The sequence below is a fragment of the Hemiscyllium ocellatum genome, chromosome 35 (assembly GCF_020745735.1).
Source record: "Hemiscyllium ocellatum isolate sHemOce1 chromosome 35, sHemOce1.pat.X.cur, whole genome shotgun sequence".
Lineage (NCBI taxonomy): Eukaryota > Metazoa > Chordata > Chondrichthyes > Orectolobiformes > Hemiscylliidae > Hemiscyllium > Hemiscyllium ocellatum.
In genome coordinates, this window is record NC_083435.1 from 5,694,900 (window position 1) to 5,704,018 (window position 9,119).

The 9,119-nt window shown below is 51.3% G+C and overlaps 1 long non-coding RNA gene across 1 annotated transcript; it reads right to left on the bottom strand.

The window, feature by feature from the left end:
• Positions 1-7,257: 7,257 nt before the first annotated feature.
• Positions 7,258-7,742, bottom strand: LOC132832845 (uncharacterized). Its single transcript, XR_009646995.1, has 2 exons — positions 7,649-7,742; positions 7,258-7,336 (listed from the first exon to the last, which is right to left on the bottom strand). It is a non-coding gene; the product is annotated as an uncharacterized LOC132832845 (long non-coding RNA).
• Positions 7,743-9,119: the final 1,377 nt, after the last annotated feature.

Consider the following 9,119-nt stretch of genomic DNA (forward strand, 5'->3'; position numbering starts at 1 on the left):
GGAGGTGTGGGCGTATGTTTTACATTTCCTGCGGTTGCAGGGGAAGGTGCCGGGAGTGGAGGTTGGGTTGGTGGGGGGTGTGGACCTGACGAGGGAGTCACGAAGGGAGTGGTCTTTGCGGAACGCTGATAGGGGAGGGGAGGGAAATATATCCCTGGTGGTGGGGTCCGTTTGGAGGTGGCGGAAATGACGGCGGATGATACGATGTATACGGAGGTTGGTGGGGTGGTAGGTGAGAACCAGTGGGGTTCTGTCTTGGTGGCGGTTGGAGGAGCGGGGCTCAAGGGCGGAGGAGCGGGAAGTGGAGGACATGCGGTGGAGGGCATCGTCGATCACTTCTGGGGGGAATCTGCGGTCCTTGAAGAAGGAGGCCATCTGGGCTGTGCGGTGTTGGAACTGGTCCTCCTGGGAGCAGATGCGGCGGAGACAAAGGAATTGGGAATATGGGATGGAGTTTTTACAGGGGGCAGGGTGGGAGGAGGTGCAGTCCAGGTAGCTGTGGGAGTCAGTCAGTTTATAGTAGATGTCTGTGTTGAGGACCAGTTCCAACACCGCACAGCCCAGATGGCCTCCTTCTTCAAGGACCGCAGATTCCCCCCAGACGTGATCGACGATGCCCTCCACCGCATCTCCTCCACTTCCCGCTCCTCCGCCCTTGAGCCCCGCTCCTCCAACCGCCACCAAGACAGAACCCCACTGGCTCTCACCTACCACCCCACCAACCTCCGTATACAGCGTATCATCCGCCGTCATTTCCGTCACCTCCAAACGGGACCCCACCACCAGGGATATATTTCCCTCCCCTCCCCTATCAGCGTTCCGCAAAGACCACTCCCTTCGTGACTCCCTCGTCAGGTCCACACCCCCCACCAACCCAATCTCCATTCCCGGCACCTTCCCCTGCAACCGCAGGAAATGTAAAACATACGCCCACACCTCCTCCCTCACTTCCCTCCAAGGCCCCAAGGGATCCTTCCATATCCGCCACAAGTTCACCTGTACCTCCACACACATCATCTACTGCATCCGCTGCACCCGATGTGGCCTCCTCTATATTGGGGAGACGGGCCGCTTACTTACGGAACGCTTCAGAGAACACCTCTGGGACGCCCGGACCAACCAACCCAACCACCCCGTGGCTCAACACTTTAACTCTCCCTCCCACTCCACCGAGGACATGCAGGTCCTTGGACTCCTCCACCGGCAGAACATAACAACACGACGGCTGGAGGAGGAGCGCCTCATCTTCCGCCTGGGAACCCTCCAACCACAAGGAATGAACCCAGATTTCTCCAGTTGCCTCATTTCCCCTCCCCCCACCTTGTCTCAGTCGGTTCCCTCAACTCAGCACCGCCCTCCTAACCTGCAATCTTCTTCCTGATCTCTCCACCCCCACCCCACTCTGGCCTATCACCCTCACCTTGACCTCCTTCCACCTATCCCACCTCCATCGCCCCTCCCCCAAGTCCCTCCTCCCTACCTTTTATCTTAGCCTGCTTGGCAGACTCTCCTCATTCCTGATGAAGGGCATATGCCCAAAACGTCGACTTTCCTGTTCCTTGGATGCTGCCTAACCTGCTATGCTTTAACCAGCAACACATTTTCAGCTGGGAATGGTGAAATGCCTATTAGTGGGAATTATTGCCCGTGATCAACCTCATTAAATGTGAATCCTGCCTCATTACTACACAGTTTCTTATTCTTCTATGAAATATGACACTGAGAATTCCCAACATGCAAGTCAGAGAGTGTATCTGGAAAATCCAGCTCACCACTCGCTCCACTGGACCACCATCCTGGGCACCACACCACCCAGAACATCTTCCCCTCCCCACCCCTTTCTGCCATCTGCAAGGACCGTTCCATCTGACAGTCTTTGGTTCACTCCACTCCCACCAACGAAGCCCCAGGTACCTTCCCCTGCAACAAGAAAAGATGCAAAACCTGCTGGTACACCACCCCCTCACCTCCATCCAGGGCCCCAAACAGCCTTCCAGGTCAGACAGAGGTTCACCTGCCTCTCTTCCAACCGAGTTAACTGTATCAAGTGCTCTCAATGTGGTCTTCTCTACATCAGGGAGACTGAACGTAAACTTAGGGAATGGTTCACCGAGCATCGCAGCTGGGCCCGCAGGGGCCAACCAGACCTCCCAGTCACCGCCCATTTCAATTCCCCTTCCCACTCCCTTTCTGACATGACCATCTTTGGCCTCTTCCATTGCCAAAACAAACCACAGCTCCTATTGGAGGAACAACACCTTATCTATCACCTGGGCACACTCGAGCCCAGAGGATTCAACATTGAGTCTCCAGTTTCAAATAACGTCCCTCCCCATCCCCCGACTCCATTCCCAGTCCCTCCCCCTCCCTTTCACAATCCCTGCCACCAAATGAATTCATTTTCCCATTGACCAACCCAGGTAATACAGTCGACCTGTCATCACCTATCCTCACTTCATCACCCTGTCCTCACCACCCCCTTTATCTGTAGTTCCCTCCACACCCAGCCCTAGTCTTGAAGAAGGATTACAATCGAAATGTTAACATCTCCACCTCCTGGTGCTGCCTGGCTTGCTGTGTTCTTCCAGCCTCCTGCCTGTCTGCACCAACATCTCAGGGCACACTCCCAGGCAACAGCTGCACACATCCTGCTACCACAGACATTGGCATTCAGCATGTGCCAGCCTGTCCAACATCATGGCACAGCTCCCATCCACTTACAGTGCGTGTCTGCACTTTAACGTTGTCCTTTGGGTCACACTGGTAACTATCATTGGAATGCTGCCATGATACTTTGCTCACAGGGACAGGCACCCAGCTCACAGATTGGTCCAGGCTACCTCAGGGCTGTTTCCCAGGTCTCTCAGTGTACACTCACTCTGCACCTCCCTGGATGCTCACCGCATCCCAGCCTCTCCCTGCCCTTTCAGCACTGTGCTCCCTCAACCCCACTTTAAAGCTCCCTGTCCTGCTGCCTTGCCTTACAGTCTGGTGCAGACACAGAGCCAGGCAGCTTGTCATCAGGAGTCAGTCAAGGGGCTGGACATCTTGCTGTGTGGCACAGTGCAGCATCAATCTCCCACCGAGAGCACGTCCCATCTGCCGGGATAGCAGACAGACTGCATGTACCTCAGACAAATGGCCATATCCCCAAGTCGAAGGGGAGTGGTCCTCAGTCGAGTCCAGTTCGGCTGCTGCCAGTCAGTGTGTCCCAGTTAGTGTGTCTCATGGTTAGTCAGCTGCTTGGACCGGTCATGGTCAGGGGTCAATCTCAGTGCAGCCTGAGGAGTGGGCATGGGTCAGTCCTGCACACCAGGGGCATGAGCATTGGGGAGGGGTGTGGGGGGGTTATCATGGAGCCCTGTCAGTGAAGAGAGCTGGAGACTTCAATGCTGGGGATTGTAGGCCGCAGCCTGGGATTGCAAGGCACAAGAACAATGATGGGGAGGATTATTGATATGTCAAGGGAGGAGATGGTAGAGCATGGAGAACCTGGGATGCTGTGGGAGGGGGTTGATGGTCAGTCACTGCCAACATGGCCTCAATGGGGTAGGGGAGGGTGCAAAGGGGCACAGAGCTGATTCCTTCTCCATCTGAACTGTCAGGATAATGGAAGACTCTCTGAGATACAATGATGATTTGTGTAGGTGATGTGGGTCTGGGGGAGAAGGGTACCAGGCTCATGCAGCTGCTGCCTCTCTTCAGTCTGACCAGGGGAACACTCCTCAAAATAAGGTCCCATGTCAAAGTGGCAAGATGTTCATTCTGTGGCCCTCCTTGTCAGACACACCATTGTCTCACTCGATAGAGGAACATGTTCAGCTACTATTTCTCTGAGACGGGACTGGAGACTGTTCCCATTGCTAAGAACCTCTTCTGTTCCTATGTTCCTGATGCAGGGGCATTGCCAGCGTGACCGATGGAGCCAGCTACAGCTGGTACCATTCCTGCAGTAGCTAACATGTAACAACGGGGCAGGGAGTTACAGGAGGGACAGATGCACCAGGAAACCCTGGGCCAGCAGCAACCTGCAGCAGAAGCTGAACAGCCTCCACCAGATGAAGAGGTCACTGCTGAAGGGCTCCTCGGGATACATCGCAGACAGAGGAGGGTCCGAGTCTTCATCTTCAATGTCATCTCCTCCGGATGAGTGAGGCACAGTATCAGAGCTGATGGGATGTCCCGGGACACTGTCACTGACCTATACCCAGCAGCTGGAGTGTGACCTGGGACCTGAAAGGAGTGAGGAGAAAGTGAGGTCTGCAGATGCTGGAGATCAGAGCTGAAAAATGTGTTGCTGGAAAAGCGCAGCAGGTCAGGCAGCATCCAAGGAACAGGAAATTCGACGTTTCGGGCATAAGCCCTTCATCAGGAATGAGGAAAGTGTGTCCAGCAGGCTAAGATAAAAGATAGGGAGGAGGGACTTGAGGGAGGGGCGATGGAGATGTGATAGGTGGAAGGAGGTCAAGGTGAGAGTGATAGGCCGGAGTGGGGTGAGGGCGGAGAGGTCAGGAAGAAGATTGCAGGTTAGGAAGGCGGTGCTGAGTTCGAGGGATTCAACTGAGACAAGGTGGGGGGAGGGGAAATGAGGAAACTGGAGAAATCTGAGTTCATCCCTTGTGGTTGGAGGGTTCCTAGGTGGAAGATGAGGCGCTCTTCCTCCAACTGTCGTGTTGTTATGGTCTGGCGATTGAGGAGTCCAAGGACCTGCATGTCCTTGTTGGAGTGGGAGGGAGAGTTAAAGTGTTGAGCCACGGGGTGGTTGGGTTGGTTGGTCCTGGTGTTCCAGAGGTATTCTCTAAGACGTTCCGCAAGTAGGCGGCCTGTCTCCCCAGTATAGAGGAGGCCACATCGGGTGCAGCGGATGCAATAGATGATGTGTGTGGAGGTGCAGGTGAATTTGTGGCGGATATGGAAGGATCCCTTGGGGCCTTTGAGAGAAGTAAAGGAGGAGGTGTGGGTGCAAGTTTTGCATTTCTTGCGGTTGCAGGGGAAGGTGCCGGGAGTGGCGGTTGAGTTGGTGGGACCTGACGAGGGAGTCACAGAGGGAGTGGTCTTTTCGGAACGCTGATAGGGGAGGGGAGGGAAATATATCCCTGGTGGTGGGGTCTGTTTGGAGTTGGCGGAAATGACAGCGGATGATACTCTGTATATGGAGTTTGGTTGGGTGGTAGGGAGAACCAGTGGGTTCTGTCCTGGTGGCAGTTGGAGGGATGGGGCTCAAGGGCGGAGGAGCGGGAAGTGGTGGAGATACAGCGGAGGGCATCGTCGATCACGTTTGGGGAGAATCTGCGGTCCTTGAAGAAGGAGACCATCTGGGCTGTGCCGTATTGGAATTGGTCCTCCTGGGAGCAGATGCGGCAGAGACGAAGGAATTGGGAATATGGGATGGCGTTTTTACAGGAGGCAGGGTGGGAGGAGGTGTAGTCTAGGTAGCTGTGGGAGTCAGTCGGTTTATAGTACCCGACCTCAAATTCACCTGGAACGTCTCAGACTCCTCCCTCCCATGCCTAGACCTCATGGTCTTTTCGATGGTTGCCTGGAAACTTCTCTTGTTCTGGCCAATCAGGGAGATTCACCTAATAGTTTGATGTGGGGGTGCTGGAGTTCCATAGAATCCCTGCCGTGTAGAAACAGGCCCTTCAACCCAACACTGTCCTTCCAAAGAGTATCCCAGCCAAACAAATTCCCATTACTCTACGTTTATCCCAGGCTAATGCACCTAACTTACACATCCCTGAACACTACGGACAATTCAGCATGGCCAATTCACCTAACCTGCGCATCTTTGGATTGTGTGAACATAGAACATAGAAAAATACAGCGCAGTACAGGCCCTTCGGCCCTCGATGTTGCGCCAATCCAAGCCCACCTAACCTACACCAGCCCACTATCCTCCATATGTCTATCCAATGCCTGTTTAAATACCCATAAAGAGGGAGAGTCCACCACTGCTACTGGCAGGGCATTCCATGAACTCACGATTCGCTGAGTAAAGAATCTACCCCTAACATCTGTCCTATACCTACCATCCCTTAATTTAAAGCTATCCCCCCTCATAATACCTGACTCCATACGTGGAAAAAGGTTCTCATGGTCAACCCTATCTAAACCCCTAATCATCTTGTACACCTCTATTAAGTCACCCCTAAACCTTCTTTTCTCCAATGAAAACAGCTCCAAGTGCCTCAGCCTTTCCTCATAGGATCTTCCTACCATACCAGGCAACATCCTGGTAAACCTCCTTTGCACCCGTTCCAGTGCCTCCACATCCTTCCTATAGTATGGTGACCAAAACTGCACACAATACTCCAGATGCGGCCGCACCAGAGTCTTATACAACTGCAACATGACTTCAGGACTCCGGAACTCAATTCCTCTACCAATAAAAGCCAGAACAACCAGAGGAAACCCACACAGGCACGGGAGAATGTGCGAACCCCAACCGACAGTCACCCGAGGCTGGAACCGAACCTCGGTTTCTGGCGCTGTGAGGCATCAGTGCTAACACATCCACTGATATCATTTATTGCATCCATTGCTCCCGATGCGGTCTCCTCTACATTGGGGAGACTGGATGCCTCCTAGCAGAGTGCTTTAGGGAACATCTCCGGGACACCCGCACCAATAAACCACACCGCCCTGTGGCCCAACATTTCAACTCCCCCTCCCACTCTGCCGAGGACATGGAGATTCTGGGCCTCCTTCACTGCCGCTCCCTCACCACCAGACGCCTGGAGGAAGAACGCCTCATCTTCCGCCTTAGAACACTTCAACCCCAGGGCATCAATGTGGACTTCAACAGTTTCCTCATTTCCCCTTCCCCCACCTCACCCGAGTTCCAAACTTCCAGCTCAGCACTGTCCCCATGACTTGTCCTATCTGCCTATCTTCTTTTCCACCTATCCACTCCACCCTCCTCCCTGACCTATCACCTTCATCCTCTCCCCCACTCACCTATTGTAGTCTATGCTACTTCCTCCCTACCCCTACCCTCACCCTCCTCTAACTTATCTCTCCACGCTTCAGGCTCTCTGCCTTTATTCCTGATGAAGGGCTTTTGCCCGAAACGTCGATTTCGCTGCTCCTCGGATGCTGCTTGAACTGATGTGCTCTTCCAGCACCACTAATCCAAAATCTGGTTTCCAGCATCTGCAGTCATTGTTTTTACCGTCAGTGCTAACCACTGAGCCACCATGGCACTCCAAAGGTGTTGGACTGAGGTGGAGAACGTTGAAAATCACACAGAATACCAGGTTATAGTCGAACAGGTTTATTTGAAAAACAAGGATCCAGAGCACCTCTCCTTATTCCGTAAGCTCGTTGGGCAGAATACCTAGGACACAGAATTTATAGTAGAAGATCAAAGTGTCATACAACTGTTGTGATGCATTGAACAAGCCGACATTACTATTAAGTCTTTAATCATTTAGAAGAGGGGCGCAGGTTTCCAATGATTAATATGTTTGATTAAAATAGTGTGAGACAATGTCATCCATTTACACAGCATGTTACTGTTAGTTATGTCTGTGTAACAGGACCCACTGCCTTTCTGTCTGGGCCCTCCCTTTCCGGGATCGAAACCCGACCTATCCTGATCCCAAAATAAAGCCCCGCTTCATTCTTCCGATGACCTGTTCCATTTTACCTCGTTACCATCACCTCGGTATTCAGGCTGCCCTGAGACTTGGAGAATCAATCCTTGTTCTGCCCAACGTCACATTAATCGAGGAACCTCCGGCTTTTCAACTTTCCTGAAAGTGGTTCAAAATATCAGATCTGGATCATTAAGGCAGGATCCAGTTGTGGAATCCAGTCCACACTTTCAGCACAGCCCATTTGTTCCCCTCAGGATAGTGCAGGAAGTCAATGCCCAGATGGAAAAAACAGAGAAAGTTGTAATTGAAACCCACTGGTCCCATTCATCATGTGTTCCTCAGACTATAACTCCAGTCAGACCAGTACATTTATTGCCAAGTGCTGCTATTTATTCAACTGCCTCTGCCCCTTATTTGAAACTACACTTGCAGTTAGGAAACCACCACAACCCTTTCTCACAGATGTTTAAATTAGTCATAGAGATGGACAGCACAGAAACAGACTCTTTAGTCCAACTTATCCGTGCTGACCAGATATCCTAAATTAATCTAGTCCTATATCGCAGCACTTGGCCCATATCTCTCTGTGCCCTTCCTATTCACATACCCATCCAGATGCCTTTTAAATATTGTAACTGTACCATCCCCCACCATGTTCTCTGGCAGCTCTTACGGCCTTAAAATTGTTTTGTGCTCTAATCAGAGCTTCAGAAGAGGAACTGCATTATAAATGGAGATAAATGGACTTCAGAGCCACAGAAAGACCAGGGAAATGAGAGGGGCTAAATTGTTCTTGCAGAGAGCTGTCACAAATGAGCTGAATCCCCTTGTGTACTGTAAATATTCAATGACTCAAAGATATTTTGTTTTTAAATTGATTTCATGCATTAAGCCATTATCACTTCTGCCATTCAATCTCCCCTCTTTCAATCTATCATGCACCTTCCCTTTCATTCTTCTCCATTCTACAGTGATGTACTGGGGCTTTAAGATGTGTATTTTGTCCTTTTGTTTGAAGAGTGATTTTAAGACAGAAGTGATGAGCTGTCTATTTGAATCTAATACAGTAAACAGCTTCTGAGGACTTGGCTTTTTTTGTCAAGGTTGAACAATCGAAGCAGCCTGAATGGGTGGGGATCAAACTCCCCCAGAGTCAGGACTTTTAATTTTAGCTTTTCAGTAATTTTTGCTGGAGTTGTGAAGCTGGGTTCTGGCATGTCTGTCACTGCTTCTCTCTCTCTCTCTCTCACTCAGAATGTTGATGGTTTTCCTTCTGGATTGGAGAATTGCCGGTGAGACAATCTATTTTACTGACTTGTCCTTTGCCAAGGGTGTGTCAATGGGATATTGCTATATTGTCTACTATACGAGTACGATATTACTATGTATTCCTGATGAAGAGCTTATGCCTGAAACGTCAATTCTCCTGCTCCTTGAATGCTGCCTGACCTGCTGTGCTTTTCCAGCACTACACTCTCAACTCATAATACTATATTGGAATAGTTAATTGTTAAATAATCT